The 10,943-nt window shown below is 31.2% G+C and overlaps 1 long non-coding RNA gene across 1 annotated transcript; it reads right to left on the reverse strand.

Moving 5' to 3' along the window:
• Window positions 1-6,685: 6,685 nt before the first annotated feature.
• Window positions 6,686-10,360, reverse strand: LOC139497293 (uncharacterized). The gene is made up of 2 exons (XR_011657742.1): window positions 10,280-10,360; window positions 6,686-6,797 (listed from the first exon to the last, which is right to left on the reverse strand). It is a non-coding gene; the product is annotated as an uncharacterized lncRNA (long non-coding RNA).
• Between the last annotated feature and the right edge of the window lie 583 nt (window positions 10,361-10,943).

Raw genomic sequence — 10,943 nt, forward strand, 5'->3', positions numbered from 1 at the left:
GGAGGGTATCACCACCCCAGTAGTCAACACTTCTGTTATCAATAATGTGGTCATTTTTATAAATTTCCTGTTTACAAAACTATGAATTTTTCGAAAAACTAAGGATTTTCTTATCCCAAGCATAGATTGCCTTAGCTGTATTTGGCACAACTTTTTGGAATTTTGGATTCTCAATGCTCTCAAAGTGATATGATGATTAATTACTATCAAAACAACCCCTACTTCAATACTTTCTAATTTTAATCAAGGCTAATTAGTTGTTGGACAGCTGAAATCGGTGAACCCTGAAATCTACCTGTTCAGGAGACAGGTAAACTTTTTTCAGTACCTGACATCGTATAAATTGATCGGTCTATTAACAATTATTTTTTAACATTTCAGCGGTTTGTATCTAATTGATTTAGTCCAACAGATTAAAATTATAAGAAATAAGTTTATAAGGCCAATTAAAATTAATTGATAGATTTTCATCCCCGCCCCCCCTATGAAATCGTCCCACCCCGATTTTTTTTATTTTATAAAATTTACGATTTCCGGATGTGTTCATTTCCGTTACCAGTAACCGTTAAAATTTCGTTTCATTCAAAGCTTCATTTTCAAATTTCAGTTTTTTCCTTGAGTAAATCTAACCAAAATAATTAAGTCGACATATTCTGCTGCTCTATGATGACAACATCATCTTCCGAGAGTAAAGATTGATTAGGAGAATGACGTGAAATATTCATGTTACGAGAAACACTTTTTCCAAGACCGCAAATCGCAGTATGTCACAAATTTCTGTGATTAGAAAACTGCAAATTTTTTTATTTATGCAATGACTGTTTCAGGAAATTTAAACCGTGAATGATATCCAAAGCGCAAGATTCGTGGAAACCACTGATACAGAAAACATGACTGTATTAAAGATATTGAAACACCAGCACGAACTTGTTAGACATATCCAGCCACTTTGCTTATTTGAATATTATACTAAGGAAATCGGACACGGGTCACGGAAACTATATTAAAATGATAGGGAATTTTGAAAAAAATGTCTGTTTTCATTCTAATGTAAGTGATAGACAGTTTGCCGGGGCAGAAAATAAATATTCAAAACAATATACACAGCGCATTTAAACGAAACATAATGACTGTTGTTGCAAAAATCAAGGTTCCTGATCTATTTTAAAAATGAAGCGAGAGGTTTTTAACATTGCAATGTAAAATACAGGCTGAAATGTCTGAAACGTCAAACTTGCAAACTTCGTGTTGAAAATTGGCTTATAAGGTCATTAGAAAAACAGGTTGCCGGGGTGAAATTTGAAACTTGAATGTCCAAAGAATAAGCAAGTCCAAACCTTGTATGTGTAGTCGTTGAACTCTAGGTTCCCACGTAAAGTTAAAATGCCCCTATTTCAAGAATAATAAACTCACGAAAACATGGAAAATTCACTAAATTCCTTATTCGCGTTCATTGTTTTGATTTTGACCGCCTGACAACTTTACGGAAATATCAAAGTGATTGTAAATAAGGACTCTGTGACGGGCAATTTATAATATCCGTGTTTTAAAGATTTTATTGATATCAAGCCAGTCTATCCTGGTTCACGGTACTACGTTCCAGGTATTAGATATTAGCCATACTCTCTCTTATATTGGTATATGTGTAACATACTGAATATTGCGATCGGGAACCAGTCTAAAGCCAGTCCAGTTCAAACTATTATCACGTGGTACAATTCTCATTTACATATTATGAATATTAATAAGCAAAAGCACTATTAATTTCTGGCTATGATTTATGACAAAAAGTCAACTAACATACGCATTTTATTTTTATGTTGACAAACAGCAAATGTCCCAAATTAAGGCAATACACACAGAAATTAAACAACTTTTTTTTTAAGTTAATGTTTTACATGGTAATTATATTTTCATCTTGCAAAAATTATGTAAGATTCCTCATACTTGTGTATACATGATATACGCTTATCATTACACATGCATATGGACCATAATTTGCTATTGGGCTCGTTTCCTAAAACGATAGAAAAGTGATAAAAATGTGTATTACTGTAAGAAAAGTTGTAACTACATCTAAAGATGCCTTTATTTTTATCAACATACAAGTGTATGCTACTCTTCCCTAGAAAAAAAATTGAAATTAACAAATTTTAAAGATTATACGACCGTATTTTTGTGTCGTTTCTCGCGCTACTTTTCGCTTCCGAAGTGCATAACACTGACTGATTTATAGATAATTGTCATCGGCAAATTCGTAACTTTTGCTTTCAAATAATAAAGAACATCGACCAATAAGAATAGTCAGAAGAAAATGCCGAGAACTATAAGTATTTCTGTAGCAGGTGTAAGAACACTAGCGTTACTTTGGTTTTCGATTTCGTAATGCAAATTTTAGATGATGTAATCTGCTTTGTTGTAATAGAATTCTTTATAACAATATGCAAATATGAACTCTCGCGAGATGTTCAAACAGGTAAATCAGAGATGATTTACATTCTAGTTTTGTTCTTCGTAATAATTAAGTTAGAAAATGACGTTATCGTGATGCATTACATTTCACACGAAACAGAAGTCCAGTTATTTCCCTTTTTTTTTTTTATTAAAATTGTTTTTGTCGTTAAGTTCTAATCATTTCCGGTCATAGGTGAAACATGTGACTAACATGTGATCACGCCCTTACGGCCGGATATATGAAATACTAGGTCTAAACATTGTTTTTGTTTCCAACAGGATGTTAGCAAACATAATCTGCAGACTTGTTTCGTCTTGTTTAAAAAAGGAAAATACAATTTTCAAAGAGATTGCGCCAGGAGTCTATTATTTTTCCTATGTGCATAATGTTACATACGATTTTGTGTGAAAATAAATGCCCAATGTCTTGACAAAATCGATTTCAGATTTGACAGACGTTATAACACACTTCGTTTCCGGATAACGATGTAAAGGGTCCTTGGAAAATTCAATCGACATTACGTCTCTTATCATTGTGCTGATGCTCGTTGGATTGATTTTGCTTCAGCAGTAAATATTACTGGATATTTTAGGTGAATAAAGATAATTTAATAAAAAATACATTTTAATATACCGTTACACTTGGAATGTACAAAGTTGGTATCTTTGTCACAATTTTTAATTATTTTTTTCTATTCATGTTCTGCAAACACTTTTCAGAACGCAATAAACTTGTCAAAGGAGAAGTAAACTTTTACCATGCATGACTTGAAAGGAAGTACTTTATTGATTTTAGCCCACTAAAGTAGGTTAAAATGGGGAAACCATGTAGATGGTGTACAGGTCACAAATATCACATGGTGCCTATTTTAAAGATTTCAATTCCAAGTTAAAAGTTTTTTTCTTTACTGGATTTAAAGAATTTTACATTGCCAATGATTTGGAATAAATTGTATATAACTGGAATTTCAAAACCAAATATAAATACATATTTTTGGCTAAAACATCAAGATACAACGATTATGGTATCCTGTATCAATGAAAAAAATATGGAAATTTCAGAATAAATTGTACTAATTGTTTTCAAAACAAGCACATATTTAGAAGTTTTATAATACTGTAACATTTAAGATGGATTTTAAGAAAAAGTATACTGTTCAGATTATTTTAAGCAGATTTTGCAATAAAATAAAACTAAAAAAATGATTTCGGTTTCTTATGGTTTCCTGTCGCGTTTAAAAAAAACTTACATTAACATTGAAAATAGATTTTAAATATTACCATCCATGAAGCAAGTAACACTAGTAATGGTGTTCATTTATGTCTTTTGAAATATATTGTGCAAAATAAAGAAAATAAAGATTGGTTTCCTGTTTGGTTTCCTGTCACGTAAACGGTGCCATTTCAATAACCTAATAAACCATTTTTTAAATTTATTTCACTTCATACAATAATTCTATAATATTTTTAAAGCGCCACCTACAATATATAAGTACAAAGGAGAAACTACATTTGTGATAATTATATTTTTACAAGAGAGGATAATTTACAAGAGAGATTACTCTGTCATCACGACAAAGATTGAAGATTGAACGGTGAATCAAAATGTATTAATTTTTTCTTTAAAAACTCAATTGTTCCATTAATACAAAAGTCTATTCTAACACCAACACAACCCACAGAATAAAAGTTACAGTTTTAGAACTTATAAAACCAGGTGCTCCGCAGGGCGCAGCTTTATACGACCGCAGAGGTCGAACCCTGAACAGTTGGGGCAAGTATGGACAAAACATTCAAGCGTGATACAGCTCTGAATTTGGATTGTGATCAAATTTTTGACATTACATGGGTTTTTTTACACAAAACAAATGTCAAGATTTTACAAATCAATTAAAGATTTCTTCTTATTTAAATCTAAAATTAAATAGTTGACACAGCATAGGTTTCTGACACAGAATGAATGTGGTCTAATGAACTTAAAAGTTTTTTTTTGCCTTTGAGCAATTCACTATGCTGTTGAATATTAATCCTCTCAAAAAAATGTTTGAAGAAATTTTCTTTATATTTATGAAATCTGAAATGAGAAAAATTTAACCCCCCCCCCCCTTTTTTCACATCCCCGTTTCCCCTTTTCCAAAACTGATATCAATTCAAATTTCTAATGGAGTTTGCAACAATAACTACTCTTTTAAATACATCATAAAATATTAAAATGTAAAATAAAGTGCTTGTTATCACTGAATGGTAAAGATTGGTTGGTAGTAAAAGTGAATATACATTGTTTATTGTATAAAACAATAAAAAAAACTTCATCAGCAACATTTTATATTGGCAAATTTCCAATGAAGTTATTTACATAAAGTTATTGGCAAATAAAAATAGAAAATGACATCATAGTCATGTCTGGCAAATTTCCAACATACATTATCTAAAAACATTTTAGATAAGATAAGGAAAAAAAGCTTCATCAGCAACATTTTATATTGGCAAATTTCCAATGAAGTTATTTACATAAAGTTATTGGCAAATAAAAATAGAAAATGACATCATAGTCATGTCTGGCAAATTTCCAACATATATTATCAACTACTATTCTATACAAAGAAAGATAACTCCAATTGAAAATTAATTGCTATTGCACAATATTGTGCAATTAGATATTTCTTGCTATTGTGCAATACTGTGCAATTGAAAATTAATTGCTATTGCAAAATACTTGATATGGAATCCTGATTTGGACCAACTTAAAAACTGGGCCCATAATCAAAAATCAAAGTACATATTTAGATAAAGCATATCAAATAAGCCCAAGAATTTAATTTTTGTTAAAATCAAACTTAGTTTAATTTTGGACCCTTTGGACCTTAATGTAGACCAATTTGAAAACTGGACCAAAAATTAAGAATCTACATACACAGTTAGATTTGGCATATCAAAGAAAACATTTATTCAATTTTTGATGAAATCAAACAAAGTTTAATTTTGGACCCCCATTTGGACCAACTTGAAAACTAGGCCAATAATTAAAAATATAAGTACATTTTTAAATTCAGCATATCAAAAAAACCCAAGGATTCAATTTTTGTTAAAATCAAACTAAGTTTAATTTTGGACCCTTTGGACCTTAATGTAGACCAATTTGAAAACGGACCAAAAATTAAGAATCTACATACATAGTTAGATTCGGCATATCAAAGAACCCCAATTATTTAATTTTTGATGAAATCACACAAAGTTCAATTTTGGACCCTTTGGGCCCCTTATTCCTAAACTGTTAGGACCAAAACTCCCAAAATCAAACCCAACCTTCCTTTTATGGTCATAAACCTTGTGTTTAAATTCATAGATTTCTATTCACTTATACTAAAGTTATGGTGCAAAAACCAAAAATAATGCTTATTCGGGCCCCTTTTTGGCCCCTAATTCATAAACTGTTGTGACCTCAACTCCAAAAATCAATCCCAACCTTCCTTTTGTGGTCATAAACCTTGTGTTAAAATTTCATTGATTTCTATTTACTTATACTAAAGTTATTGTGCGAAAACCAAGAATAATGCTTATTTGGGCCCTTTTTTGGCCCTTAATTCCTAAACTGTTGGAAAAAAAACACCCAAAATCAATCCCAACCTTCCTTTTGTGGTCATAAACCTTGTGTCAAAATTTCATAGATTTCTATTCACTTAAACTGAAGTTATAGTGCGAAAACCAAGAAAATGCTTATTTGGGCCCTTTTTGGCCCCTAATTCCTAAAATGTTGGGACCAAAACTCCCAAAATCAATACCAACCTTCCTTTTGTGGTCATAAACCTTGTGTTAAAATTTCATTGATTTCTATTCACTTTTACTAAAGTTAGAGTGCGAAAACTAAAAGTATTCGGACGACGACGACGCCACCGACGACGACGACGCCTCCGACGACGACAACGTGATAGCAATATACGACCAAAAAATTAAAATTTTTGCGGTCGTATAAAAACAAAAACAAAACAAAACAAGTGTGTCGGTTGAGAGAAACAGCAAAAAAATCAAGTTTATCCATTACACATGTATTTAATTTCCATTTCTTCACTCACTGTCCTCTTTTCTTAATTAGTATGTCATTATATGGCCAAAAAAAAATATTTGTCTGTTTCCTGCTTCCAAGGCAAATAAATCAGGGTCGGTAGGTCGGGATTTTTTTTTTTTTTTTTTTTTTTTTTATTTTTTTTTTATTTTTGCACTCCCTGTCAGATTTGCAGTCGGTAACATGTCATGTTTGGTTAGGGTCCTGTACCCCAAAATGATTTAATCCCTTTAAAGAAGCTTTAATTGTATAATCCTCCCAGTGCTGACATTTTTTAAACCTTAGGTAGCAATACACAGTTAGGAGTTTAGTTTCGCATTTTGGCCCCTGTGGATTTTTAAAATAGGAAAGTTATTGTGTAATAAAAATCATTTTTAGACAGATGAGTGCTAATTTAGTCTTCAAAGATGGTTTATAAGTTCATCAAGATTATTTTTTACATGTTTTATGGGCTGTTTTCTGTTTGACCATCCGTATTTTCATAGCTAGACCGGCCATCGGTCCAGAAATTAATGTACTGTTTACAAACACTCTTTTTCTACGCGAAGTTTTTGACGCAATTTTACAAAAAAATGAGATGAAAGACATATGATTTTCATTGGATTTGCTGAATGATATATGTACACAGTTTCAGAAAAGGTATTACTTCAAATGATTGAAATTCTACTTTTAGCCAAATTTTGGGGAAATATGTGACATCTTTCCCCCCCTTTTTGCAATATTTTATAACAAATAAATGCAGATTGTTGCCATGGATACACCAAAAAGAAATTATATTTTACCATTTTATATACTGGATATAAAATCTATGGAAGATTCTTATTACATACATATGCCCATATATGACACAAACAGTAAGCTTGATATTGCAGGAAAGCAATGAAAGGGGGATGGTAAAATTCATAAGGGCAAATTTTAGTATTTTTTCCTAACTGTTTATTGCTACCTTATGGCATACTTACCAAGCTCAGAATTGTATAATTTAAGACTTTTCATGCCACAAATCTATTGATATTTAGATTCTATATCAACTTCTGAGTAAATTAAGTGTTTAAGAATGACAATATATGCCAATTTTATTGTTTACAGTCCTTAGCAACCAAAATTAGACATTTTGACACAAGGCTTATATTTGTACTCTATGGCTTAACTCTTGCTTCTGATGGATTGGGCTGCATGTAGTAGCCTAAGTATTGAATGCGTTGTTTTTTTTTCTTGCGAATATATCAAATTATTGTTTTTATCAAGATTTCATGTTACATTTTGGTATATATTAAATGTATAGTTAAATCAGATGTAAGAAATTGATTCCCTATCACCAAGTTTTTTAATCAAGTCTTTGGTATGCAATAAGCATAAAGATTAACATTTTTATGCTTGAAATTGCTAAATGTTATACAATGTTGCATCATCAGAGATCTTATTAAGATATTCAACATTAAAAAACTGACAAAAGAGGTACAGTTTTTAAGATTTGGCTAAAAATTGAGGTAGAGACAAGATTTTACACTTTGACTTGGCACCTTTCTTTAAAATCAGTTTTTGTCGCGTTTCAGTGTCAACTGCTAACCTTCATAAAATATTCATTACTCAACCAATTTTCAAAAATAAAAGGCCATTTTTCTCGTATTAGCTAGCAGAACTCAGAAAATAAGTTAAAAGGGAGAATTTGAAAAAAATATTTACTATTAAGGTAGCAATACACAGTTAGGAGTTTAGTTTCGCATTTTGGCCCCTGTGGATTTTTAAAATAGGAAAGTTATTGTGTAATAAAAATCATTTTTAGACAGATGAGTGCTAATTTAGTCTTCAAAGATGGTTTATAAGTTCATCAAGATTATTTTTTACATGTTTTATGGGCTGTTTTCTGTTTGACCATCCGTATTTTCATAGCTAGACCGGCCATCGGTCCAGAAATTAATGTACTGTTTACAAACACTCTTTTTCTACGCGAAGTTTTTGACGCAATTTTACAAAAAAATGAGATGAAAGACATATGATTTTCATTGGATTTGCTGAATGATATATGTACACAGTTTCAGAAAAGGTATTACTTCAAATGATTGAAATTCTACTTTTAGCCAAATTTTGGGGAAATATGTGACATCTTTCCCCCCCTTTTTGCAATATTTTATAACAAATAAATGCAGATTGTTGCCATGGATACACCAAAAAGAAATTATATTTTACCATTTTATATACTGGATATAAAATCTATGGAAGATTCTTATTACATACATATGCCCATATATGACACAAACAGTAAGCTTGATATTGCAGGAAAGCAATGAAAGGGGGATGGTAAAATTCATAAGGGCAAATTTTAGTATTTTTTCCTAACTGTTTATTGCTACCTTATGGCATACTTACCAAGCTCAGAATTGTATAATTTAAGACTTTTCATGCCACAAATCTATTGATATTTAGATTCTATATCAACTTCTGAGTAAATTAAGTGTTTAAGAATGACAATATATGCCAATTTTATTGTTTACAGTCCTTAGCAACCAAAATTAGACATTTTGACACAAGGCTTATATTTGTACTCTATGGCTTAACTCTTGCTTCTGATGGATTGGGCTGCATGTAGTAGCCTAAGTATTGAATGCGTTGTTTTTTTTTCTTGCGAATATATCAAATTATTGTTTTTATCAAGATTTCATGTTACATTTTGGTATATATTAAATGTATAGTTAAATCAGATGTAAGAAATTGATTCCCTATCACCAAGTTTTTTAATCAAGTCTTTGGTATGCAATAAGCATAAAGATTAACATTTTTATGCTTGAAATTGCTAAATGTTATACAATGTTGCATCATCAGAGATCTTATTAAGATATTCAACATTAAAAAACTGACAAAAGAGGTACAGTTTTTAAGATTTGGCTAAAAATTGAGGTAGAGACAAGATTTTACACTTTGACTTGGCACCTTTCTTTAAAATCAGTTTTTGTCGCGTTTCAGTGTCAACTGCTAACCTTCATAAAATATTCATTACTCAACCAATTTTCAAAAATAAAAGGCCATTTTTCTCGTATTAGCTAGCAGAACTCAGAAAATAAGTTAAAAGGGAGAATTTGAAAAAAATATTTACTATTAAGGTAGCAATACACAGTTAGGAGTTTAGTTTCGCATTTTGGCCCCTGTGGATTTTTAAAATAGGAAAGTTATTGTGTAATAAAAATCATTTTTAGACAGATGAGTGCTAATTTAGTCTTCAAAGATGGTTTATAAGTTCATCAAGATTATTTTTTACATGTTTTATGGGCTGTTTTCTGTTTGACCATCCGTATTTTCATAGCTAGACCGGCCATCGGTCCAGAAATTAATGTACTGTTTACAAACACTCTTTTTCTACGCGAAGTTTTTGACGCAATTTTACAAAAAAATGAGATGAAAGACATATGATTTTCATTGGATTTGCTGAATGATATATGTACACAGTTTCAGAAAAGGTATTACTTCAAATGATTGAAATTCTACTTTTAGCCAAATTTTGGGGAAATATGTGACATCTTTCCCCCCCTTTTTGCAATATTTTATAACAAATAAATGCAGATTGTTGCCATGGATACACCAAAAAGAAATTATATTTTACCATTTTATATACTGGATATAAAATCTATGGAAGATTCTTATTACATACATATGCCCATATATGACACAAACAGTAAGCTTGATATTGCAGGAAAGCAATGAAAGGGGGATGGTAAAATTCATAAGGGCAAATTTTAGTATTTTTTCCTAACTGTTTATTGCTACCTTAATTGTAGCACATTTGTGCTGGGAGCAGCCATTTTGATTGTTTGGGCATAGTAAAATACGGATCTGGATCAGACCGGAAATGAATTTTTCCCGGACCGGAAACGAATTTTTCCGGACCGGAAACGATTTTTTTCCGGATTTGAATAAAAAGATATAGGGTGGGGGGGTTTGAGTCAGGGTCGGTCGGGAAACAGGAAACAGACATATTTTTTTTGGCCTATGTACCTACTGGCTACAATTTTTATTCAAAAACTGCTGCAAAATTACCTTTACATGTCATTTCGTTGGTTGGTTTGCTGTAAGGTTTCTGTCCCATAGACATGATAGATGTTAACCTACTTTCCTTAATTTTTACACATAATAAACAAATGAAAAACATTTGTTTGTGATGCAAAACAATACTAACAATCATATATTAACTACAATAAAATTCTTCAATATTTATTGAGACCATTAGGGCAAGTAACTTTTTTTCCGGACAAATGAACTTTACAATTTTACTTGCCCAGCTGGGACAAGTGCCCACAGCAAATATTTCCACACCCCTGATTAATTGTGACTTCTAAAAGTGAATTTATAGCTAAGGCCATAATAAATAATAGGTTTGTTTGCCCGATTGCTACCTTCCCAGAAAAAAACTGCCTATTCAAATTCTTTTCTT

This window comes from Mytilus edulis, chromosome 12, assembly GCF_963676685.1.
Source record: "Mytilus edulis chromosome 12, xbMytEdul2.2, whole genome shotgun sequence".
NCBI classification, from domain to species: domain Eukaryota; kingdom Metazoa; phylum Mollusca; class Bivalvia; order Mytilida; family Mytilidae; genus Mytilus; species Mytilus edulis.